Below are 11,594 nucleotides of genomic sequence, written 5' to 3'. Positions count from 1 at the left end.
GAATAAATTAAATTAAAAAATTTAAAAACAGACTTTAAAATCCTCATAAATACCTACAGAATATGACTGCATTCTCAAAACAAAACAAAACAGGACTCACATTGATCTTTTATTAAAGCATGACTCACATCTCTGCCCACCAAAGGGCTCTGTCTTTTTTTTTTTCCACATTTTTATTCAAGGTAGATATTTGCCATCCATTTGGGAAAAGTCTGACAGAAAAACAGTGCTCTGTATTTTTTGGAGGACCATTTAGTACAGCAGGAAATATAAGACCTTCGTCTTTTGTGGTGTCTGCTGGCCACACCCAGCACCCAGCACTGGGTGAATCCTAAGATGGGAAGAAACTGCCTTTGAAATCAGTAAGTAAGGCAGAGCTATTTGGCCTTCAAAAGCTAAAGCACAATTTCAATTCAAATAACACCAGCAGTGACATTTGCAGGATTGCCATACTTTTAAAAACAGACATAATATGTTCCATGGTTAAGGGGGAAAATGCTTGCCGCTCATCTCATATGGGACAGAGGAAATGGCATGGACTAGAATTCTGAAAACCACAATTCCAGGTCCAGCTATGTCAGCAAATATCTCAGTAAATACAGGTAAGTCTTCATCGGTGCCTTGGCTTCCCCGTTTTAAGAGCTATATTTATCTAAACGCCTCTTACTCCACAAAACTACCTAAAGCAGCTTATAATTTAAAAATACAATGAAGTAGTGACATAGAAATAGGAACTTATAGCCAAGGGAAAGAACAAAAATAGGCCAACTAGAAAAATCAGTTGTGGTTAACTCCTGGCTTGCCCCGACAATTGAGGCACAAAGGGAAAAACAGGACCAGTGATTCAGCCTTTCTGCCAGCCTTTCTGAGGCATTCCATTTCCTCAGGGGTGATGGTCTTTCCCTAGCATTGATTCTAAAAGAATATCTCTATTTGTGGCTTAGTGGATAATGTCCTCAATTATTTTAAAACAAATACAATAGGAGCGTTCACACAACCATTTAGTGAACTTGAATGAAAACTGAGGACGTGATTTTAGACCTCAGTGTATCCATATGTTAAATCACTTAAGAGTGCTTACCCTACTGCCTCCAAGGACTATTTTAAAAATAAAGCTAAAGAAGGGCATTTAAAAAAGTTATGAGTTTGTCGACCTAAAACAGATGATGGTATAGAAAGTCAAGAAGCCAGACTACTACTTCTGTCTTTCAGTGTATCTGATTTCTGCTTCTTTCTTCTAATCTTCCCAAACACCCAGCTTCTCTCAGCACATAGGTTTTCTTGGCTTGCTTTATCAATCCATCATAACTTTGTATGATAAAAATGACCACCAATTCTGGGTAGGATTAAAGCACCCACTACCCCACTACTGATTTTCTAAAATGTCTATTTATCTTAAGCAAGCACTTCTCAAAGGTTAATCTGCATGTGAATCACCTGGGAATCCTAATTCAGTAAGTCTACATGGGTCCTAAGAATCCCAGGTAATCTACCCATGATGCTGCTGGTGGGCAGACCACACTTTGAGTAGCAAGGCCTACTAAAAGTAGCAAGTGCACATTTCTGAGGGAAGGAATCTGATTGGCAGCTAGCCAGCCAATGATTCGGGTTGGATGCAATCATCTGGGATAATTGTATGGCATGCCCAATCAGCAAGCGCTATGGATGTAAGTAGAGTCACTGAGAAAATGGGCAAGCATCTCAAAACAGATATTTTACTCTTGTCTGCACCTGAAGAGTCCATGGCTTTTCACTGGCTGTGTCTCTGCCTAGGAAGAAGAGGAGTATGTCTTCCTGTCCGGCTCTGCTACAGCCACTGCGCACGAGGGCGCCCCCTTCTGGTCGTCCAACTCTATTTAATTGAGGTTTCTATGTATTCAATTTTCACGAGTTAGATATTATTAATTGTATCCCTCTAGGTATATTGACAATAAGATGATCAGTTTTCTGTTCTTTTATTGGTGCCAAGGGGAAAAAAGCCAGGGGCATTATAGGCAAGATACGTAGAAAAATTATTAAAGGTTATACAAGACACTTAACTGGTTACCTCTGGGATGTGGAAATAAGGGTCCTAAAGGAGGAAAGGTATTTTTTTCTACTTTGCTTTCCTCTGAAATTTTTGAATTTTTCATAATGACTATGCATTATTTAATATTTTTAAAACATAAAAGAAAAGGCAATCTATTCACAGATAATACCTATACAGGGTCTACAAAATGACTCCAAACATCCATTTTTAATTCCTTTTAGTTGTGATTTAGTCATCTCTTGCAAGAAACAGGCACTCATTCAAGTTAGTGTAAGTAAAAAGGGAGGTTTATGGTAAGGATACAACCAGAAATCTTTTGTATATCCAAGATCAAAAAATGAAAGAACGCCTGGTCTCCCAACTTTCATCTCCTCCCTGTAGAATGTTCTCCTCCTCCAATGGTGGCAGGCGCTGAATTGCAATTCTCTGCTGATTTCCGGTAAACCCTTCTTTGCTGGAGAAGTATCTGGCAGTCTATTTGTTTTAGATGATGAACATTCTTCCTTCAGGTTTGTTGCTATCAATTCCAGCTGTGGTTTCTCACCATTTTGAATGATGGAGTAATCAGTGGTTCTTAAACTTGAGATTCTGAATCAGTGAATCAGTCCAGCGTGGGGCCTGTGCATTGGGACTTTGAACAAGCTTCATGGGTCATTCTAATGCATCATTGCATTCTAGTCTGAGACCACTGAACTAAAAAAAAAAGAAAAAAGAAAAAGTCGTTTCCAGTGGACCGAAGAGTGGGAGAGTGGGGGATGGTGTTCCTAACACTGAAATGCATATGTAACTGTATGTTACATCAGTGGTTTTCAAACTTTTGCATGTATTAGAATCCTTTGGAAGGCTTGTTAAAACACAGACTGCTGCACAGATTGCTGGCCTCAGCTCCCAAATTTCTGATCCGGTAGTCTGGAACTAAGCCCAATAATTTATAGATTTACAAGGTCCCAGGTGACACTGTTGTTGCTGATGCCGAATGCATTGTGAGGATTTATGGGATAACTTAGAACTATAAAAATATCCCTTACTTTTCAGTGAATTACAGGGAAACGGATAGAAGATGGTTTCCATTTGGGCCTTTGCTAATTTTTAAGGATCTAAGACAGAAAGGCTAAACTCACAAAAGCATTATATTCTCTCTGCACACCAGGTGTATCACTCAGGGTCCCAGCAGGAAAGAGATGGCACCCTTAAATTAGTTCATTTGAGAAGTATTTCAAATGTCTATGCAAAAATGTGAACAGGGTTTAAGAAAACCAACAAGAGACAGAGCAGTACTCTGGGGCTAGTAGCAACAGGGAGGTGTTATCTTATCTGGACCTTTAACATGAAGGAATGAAGAAATCCCACATTCTAAGAGAGGGCAGCTGTGTGAAGAATGCCGGGATCCACTTTGTCTTTGGTGGACCATCAGAGAAGGAACCTGAGGAATAAATTCCTCAAACTTCATTCTCCTTCTGCCCTCCGTTCTCCTGCCTGTGCCTTCCATGCTCTAAGCTGGGAATGAGGGCTCTGTAGGCTGAACCTCACATCTAGTGCTTTTGTGGCCTGGGGTTTAGGAGCACAGATAGTAAGGGAGGTAGATGTCCTCCATGTCCACTTCACACTGCCAAATTTTAGCTTTTTATGCTCTCTGACATTACTACACTTAAAAAAATAATGGAAGTGATGCTTAATTTAAGATGACACGCAGCAGAAATAATAGGTGTAGCTGTACTGTGACATCTAGCCCCACTGGTTATCCTGGCTCAAAATTTGTAAGCAGGGTAACTAACTAAAGATACATTGCTGGCCTTCTCCTTTTCAGTATGAGTTTTAGGATCAAATGATTTTTCCTGCCTACTTCAGAGCAATAACTTTGATGTATGGTAGGCAACAAAAAGGACCTCAGAAACTATAATTCCAACATTTATAGAGATGAAGACTTCACTTAAACTGTCAGTTTATTGGTCAATCAAGAAAGAGATTTGTACTTCTCTTCTATGGCCAATAAGGACTGTGCAGGCACAGAAGGGACACAAGATGATACAGTCAGCAAAATATTGTGTCTCAAAATGCCCACTTCTCCCATGATCTTTCATTCACTCACTCACTCACTCATTCATTCATTCATTGAATAAACACTGTTGCATCTCTTCTGAATGCCTGGTTACAGTGCCAGTCTCTTAGGATCACTGGTGACAAAAGCACCCCCAGGCCTTCAAGGAGCTTGCAATCCTGTGAGGGAAATGGAGAAGTTAATAATACTGATCTATTTTATGAAAATGGCTACGTATGTTCATAATAATCCATGGTTTCCTAAAGCACTTTTTACAGGTGTTATTTAATCCTCACTCAATTTGGGAAGTAATTTTTATTGTTCTGATTCTACAGGTAAGTAGCTGAGACTGAAAAGATAGATACTGATGAATGATTGGTGGACATGGAACTGAAACCCAAATCACAGGACATGCACCTCTGTGCTGGGCTTTGTTGTACAATTGCCGTTTTTATTCAAAACCCAAATACATAGGAAGGGTAAGATACCAAGTCATTAATTTCAAAATATAAGTCAGCTTTAAATGTGACAGGAATAGAATGCCTTGAGAGACCAGAGAAAAGAAAGGAAATATGTAATGAAAGTTGGCCTTGAAAAGAGGAAAACAGTATAAAAATAGAAGACAAAGGTCACCAACAGGCAACATTCACTGCTCCATAACTTCACTTAGTCTGGCCCTGTCACCTACACAGGCTCCAAGACAGCTGCCCCTAGATTCATGTCTAGGGTTGAGTCTATAGCCAGGTCAGTAATAATTAAGCTGAATTATTTGTTCTAGCTTTGCTGAGAGGGAGTGAGATACCAGGTTAATGTGATCAAAAACGTTCTCTGTCCTTGTGGTTGGCATTTGGTCTTTTCCTTAGGGCCATAATGAATTTGTGCCCCAAAGAGCACATGAAGTTCTGTGTGGCCAAATTAAAATGCCCTGTAAGTAGTCTCAACACCATGTAGGGGGTGTGTGTATGTGTGTGTTTTGGTCTCCAAATTAGCATGACCTAAAAGAATTCTGTAAACAAGTGGGAACACTTTGTTGCCCATTAATGGAGACATGCCCTATTTCCTCCTTGGCTCACCTTGCCAAGTTTAGTACATCAGACACCCAGTGAAGATTCAGAATGTCTTAAAACCAAAGCACGTAACAGAGGAATGTATAGTATACAAAATATTAATATCATGGGCTGGTTTGATTTTTAAGACTTTAATCACAAATTTACACTTTGGTGATTTTAAAAGAACACTGAACATATCTTAAAAAATACTGCATTCAAATTACTCTGATTCATTCTCCATTTACAAACAATTTTCTGTTTTACCTAAAGTACCAAGTGCAGAATAATTATTTTTTGGAACAATGCTTTATAAATCCTGAGGGAAGCACTAATAATAATAGATATAACGTATTGAGTGCTTATGTATGTGATAAGCACATGACAAATATTTTCCCCTAACAATCTGCAATATCTTGTGCTTTGAGGGGATGAGGAAATTGAAAGGTTAATTAGCTTATCCAAGATCATATAGCTAGAAAATGGCTGAGATGGAGGATTTGAATCCAGATCAGTTTAAATCCAAATTCTATGCTCTTTCATCGCATCACTCCACCCTAAAAGAGGTGAGTTTTCTGACTCCAAGCTCTGACTTTTAAAATCTTAAGAACTGCATTGATAGTTTGGGGCAATGGGGGACATCCTGTTAAAACGACTTGTGATAGTTAATTTCATGTGCCATCTTGACTGGGCCACAAAGTGCCCAGATATTTGGTCGAACATTATTCTGAGTGTGTTCGTGAGAGTGTTTTTGAAAGAGAGTAACATTTGAATTGGTAGACTGAGTAAAGCAGACTGCCCTCTGCAATGTGGGTGAGCCTCCAAACACCCGACGACCTGAAGGGAACAAAAAGGCTGACTTTTCTGTGAATAAGAAGGAACTCTCCTCTGCCTGGCTCTCTTGGAGCTGGGACATTGGTCTTCTCTGCCTTTGAACTTAGACTTGGACTGGAACTTACTCCACTGGCTTTCCTGGTTCTCAGGCTTTTGAATTTGGACTGGCACTGCACCAGCCGCTCTCCTGGGTCTCAGCTTGCAGACTGCAGACCTTGGGAGGCCTCAGCGTCCACAACCACACTGTCCCATTCCTTACAATCAATCTATGCGTATATATATTATATCTATATATATATATTCAGCTGACTCTTGAACAACGTGAGTTTGAACTGTGCAGGTCTACTTATACATGGATTTTTTTTCAATAAATATAGTGCCTTATTTTCATTTTCTAGATCTTTAACTAAATGTGGAGAAAAGTTTCTGTTTGGTTAGAGATCATAACATATGGAATCAACAGAACTGGTGTTTGAGTCCTGATTGTATTCAAAATTCCTGTTTCAGCTTCCTGCCCATGGGTAAGTCATTTATCAATTATTTGTTTTTGAGGAAGAGATAGCAGCAAACAGATTTTTGATTGCAGGGGAGGGGGGCAGGAGTTGGCACTCCTAACTCCCCAACATTGTTCAAGGGTTAACTGTTTATATGTGTGTGCATATATGTATATATCTCTCCTATCTCCTCTTGGTTTTGCTTCTCTGGAAGACTCATAATACACAACTCTTCTCATCAAGTATTCAAAGATCAAGCCAATAAGCCAGCTATTATTTAAGTTTCATCTGGTCCAAGTCCAAGCCTCTGACACACTTATCTCTGGTGATATTCTGGAAATTCCCACTACACTTCCCTGATGGCAAAATTTATACCCACTTACCCTTGGTGTTACTGAGAATTTTAGGAGATAAAAGTAACTCACCATCCAAAAAGAACTAAAACCTTCTATTTTTAAAAAATTAATCTTTCTTTGGGGGTTGGGGTGGTAATTAGGCTTATTCATCTATTTATTTAATGGTGGTACTGGGGCTTGAACCCAGGACCTCATGCATGCCAGGCATGCACTCTACCACTGAGCTAAACCTTCTGTTTTTTAAAATTAAAATTTTAAAGAGAAAATTTATTTTTTAAAAGTTCAGTTTCTTTGGTTCAAAGTAGAAATTTATTTTATATTGTAGTTTGCATATTTAGTTCAACATTTCTTAATAGATAAAATATACTGCATAAACTACTTCAAGTATATCTCAAGCCATATGGAACTCATATTGTAGAACAGAAAGGGAGACATTTAAAATTGAAATGCATAAAAGGGTAGAGTGCGTGCTTATCATGCACCAAGTCCTGGGTTCAATCTCTAGTACCTCCATTAAAATAAATAAATAAATAAATAAATAAATAAATAAATAAATAAATAAATAAATAAATAACCTAATTACCTCCCCCTACAAAAAAAGTAATAAAAAATGGGGGGGGGCATAGCTCAATGGTAGAGTGCTTGCTTAGCATGCACGAGGTCATGGATTCAATCCCCAGTACCTCCGTTAAAAAATTTTTTTTTAATTTATAAAACCTAATTACCTCCCACTCAAATAAATTTTTAAAAAAAGAAAGAAAAAGAAAATTTAAAAAATTTAAAAATAGAAGTAAATAAATGAAAATAAAAATAAAAAAGACTTTAAAAAATTGAAATGCATAAAAATCAAAACAGGTAGTTCACCCAATTTCTACGACCACATTTTGTATGAGATAATATAATCAACCATGCTCTACCTAAGAGAGTTTTTCCACCAGTCTCCTTAACTGTCTTGAGGAGTCTGTGAAACAAACCAGTTGAAGAGGATGTTGCTCTGAGCAGGAGCATCCTGAATCATCTGGGAAAGGCTGGCTGCATATTTGCCACCAGTGGGCTCTGGCCCTGGCTCTCTGATCTATTTGACATTCAGGGGATTTTCTATGACTGCCTTATCTCTGTGGCCTGTAGGAGTTAATGTGCTTGCAAAGGAGAGCAAATGCATTTCCAGTATATTAATGAGGTCAGACTCAAGGACAGCTGAACAAGAATCCTATTTTTAAAATCTCAAAAAAATTCTCATGAGTGAAATGCAAGTAGAATCTGCAAGTCACTGGCTACATTCAAATTTCCCAACAGAAGGTGTTTCTGCACATTATGATGTGTGCCCCTGAGGTTGTTCCGTAAATGTATATTAACAACGTGTACCTGTCCTCCTGCTACATCATTAATTCATCCATTTATTCAATACATATCCATTAGGCATCTTCCAGTTTTGAGCCATTATGCTGGGTATTATAAGGGGTTTTAAGATAAATAATAGAAGCAAAGGGGGGAAGACAAATACCCAAATAACTGAAACACAAAACAGCATTATAAGTACTTGAGTAAGAGGGAAAACGAAGGGTTATCAGGGTTAAAAGAGGCTAAAAATTAAACAGAGTACTGCAGAAAGTAAATTGGGAAATACTTTATGAAGGACGCAGAATGTGAATTGTTTTGGTTTTTGTTCTTTTTCTAACTGCCCAAGGGAGAATGTGATTTTAGCTTTGAAGTCTGGCATACACTTGAGGCAAAGGGCCACTATGACCATACGTGTTTAATTGGGAAAGTTCACTGATCAATCAGCACAATTCGGTTGATTGAAAAACCATAGGAAATTGGAGTGGGACGAGGGACCCAGTTTTGATCACAGGAGAGACCAGAGAAGCATATAGGAATTAAAGGTTAAACTTAACCAGAAAGAAATTGCCCAGTGCCTAGGGTGGCCAGTAAGATTCAGTGGAGCAGGTGCTGACGGTCTGTGAGTCAGAAAACCTCTGCTCGCTCTAGGCTCTTCTTCGTCTTCTGGGGGCTCATTTCACCCCTTTGGGTCTCAGTGACCACATGTGTGCAATGGGAGGACTACTCTGCCTACTTCACAGGTCATTATGAGGATTAGCCAATGCAGGTGATTACTGATTTCCAGTGTAGATTGGAAGATCAGTTGGTTAGAACTACGCTATTCAACTCTTGAGACCTCTGAACACTAATTAGTTTATATATATATATATATATAATATATATAATAAAATGTATATATATTTTATTGAAGTAGAGTCATTTTACAATGTTGTGTCAATTTCTGGTGTACAGCATAATACTTCAGTCATATAGGATCATACATGTATTCATTTTCATATTCTTTTTCACCACATGTTACTACATGATATTGAATATAGTTCCCTGTGCTATACGGTTCAGAACACAAATTCATTTTTAATATAAAACATCCTTCAAAATTCTCCTTGAGCAATATGACTAGACCCACAGAGATGCAGAGCAAAAACAATTTAACCATATGTCACAGCAATGATGATAACAAAAATTACTTACATTTTTTTTTACAGCCCTTTTGATATGGATACTGTTACCACTCCTAATTCAGAGGAAACTGAAAATTACAGGGGGTAAGTCAGTTGTCTATAGTCGGTGGACTAGAAAATGGCAGGGCTGAGTCTATAAACTCAAGCAGTCATTCATGAGCCCAAGGCTTAACACCAGGCTACACTGTTTTCACGTAAGGCAAGAAAGACACAACCTTGCATATTGTGTTAATAAAAGAAAAAGTATTTACCTTCAGTGTCTATTGTCCAAGAGTATTAACCCAAAGAGAGCTAATATTCAATTCTCTTTATTAAAAAATGATACACAAAAAGGAAACATTTAATGTTAATATTATAACTCAATGAGTTGAAATTAAATAAGATACTACTTTTAGTTAACAGGGGTTTTAACAGATTCCTTTAAAAATCATTTGCATATATTTTTCTGATTATAAATTGGCACACTCATCATAGAAAATTGTAAAAACATTGAAAGGTATAAAGATCATAAAAATAACCCCCAATTCCATTATTAACATTTTGTTAAATGTCTTTTCAGTCTTTTTTATAATTCAAGGGTAATAATCTTAGGCTTTTTTGTCCCTAGTGAAATATAGCTACTTTCTTAAGAATTGAAAATGTTTGCATCTGAAGGTACAGTTTTCTCAGCAACAGAATTTTCACTCACTGCCAGCTTTTCCCTTCATTATGTATAGTAAAATATGACATGTAATATATATGTAAAAATATAATATGTAATAACACGTACATTACATGTATGTCTAATTTACACACAAATTGTACACTTATTAAGAATACAGCTCAATTAATTTTTACATACAACCATGTAACCACCACCCATGTCAAAACAGAAAACATTTTCAACATTCCAGAAGGCCCACCAGTGTCACCTCACTGTCAATACTGCCCCCACCCAGGATAACTGTTGTTCTTTCTCATCTCTATCATCATTGATTAGTTTTATCTATTTTTAAACTTCATATAAATCATACATTTTATATATATATATATGTGTGTATATATATATATGTCTTTTTTAATCAGATTGGAACATATCTCAGTAGTTTGTTCATTTTTATTTCTATGTCGTATTCCATTGTATAATACAATTCATCCATTCTACTGTGCTGTTTCCAGTTTGAGGCTATTATTAATAAAGGAGCTATGAACATTCTTTGCCTGTCCTTTTAGTGGACATAGCCTTTGTTCTGTTGGATATATACTCAGGAATAGAATTGCTGGGTCATAGGATATACATATGTTTAGCTTTAGTAGTATTTCAATGTGGCTTTACAACTTACACTGTTATCAGCAATTTATGAGAATTCCCTTTGCTCCATATTTCACCAACACATGTATTGTCAGTCTTTTTAATTTCAGACATCCTGCACAGGTAGGCAATACCCCATGGAGGTTTTAATTTGCATTTCCTAGGTGACCAATGATGATGAACACATTTTCTATGTCTATTGGTCTTTTGGATACTCTCTTTAGTGAAATGCCTGCTGAAGTCTTGCTCCTTTTTAAAAAATTAGTTTTTAAATGTGGATACAAGTCCTTCATTGGATATATGAATTACAAATATCTTCGCCCAATCTTTCACTCTCTTCATAGTATCTTTTGATTAAACTACTGGATTTTCACATGACAAAAAATAAACTATTCTCTTTACTGGTAGAAACAACAAGTTCATTGAATCATCACTTTTTAGTTTTGTTTGATATCAACCTACTGGTACTTTTTAATGAAATATAAACTAATTTTCCATATATTTGCAGCATACTTAGAAGAGCAGCCTGAATGGAGTTTACAGCACCATTGATTTAGAGCTCCAAGTTAATGAAACTGATCTTATTTGGCAAAGTTAGCATCTTTAAACACAAACTTGGAACTGACAAGTAAATACTAGTCCTTTATATATTAGTAAATGTGTTCAGCCTAAATCCATACAGCCAAACCAATAAATGGAGTAAAGAATCCTTGATTATAAAAAGAGGCATTATCAGAGAGTTTTCATTACCCAAATTCCTTTAAGACATGGTTAAACAGAAAGGAAAAGTTTGCCATTACAGGAAAATATCCACTGATGAACTGAATATTTGTAAAACTGTTTCCCTCTCAAACCACCTTCCCAGCTTGACTTAAATGACTATCCCTGTAGAATCAAGAATGTGACAGTTTGTCTCTTACCGATTGTACGACATTATAAACATCTGGCAATGCAAAGCAACTTGGTGTCAAAATGAAATTCCAT

The sequence above is a fragment of the Vicugna pacos genome, chromosome 1 (assembly GCF_048564905.1).
Source record: "Vicugna pacos chromosome 1, VicPac4, whole genome shotgun sequence".
In the NCBI taxonomy this organism is placed as follows: domain Eukaryota; kingdom Metazoa; phylum Chordata; class Mammalia; order Artiodactyla; family Camelidae; genus Vicugna; species Vicugna pacos.
Note: the sequence above shows the minus strand (reverse complement) of the source record.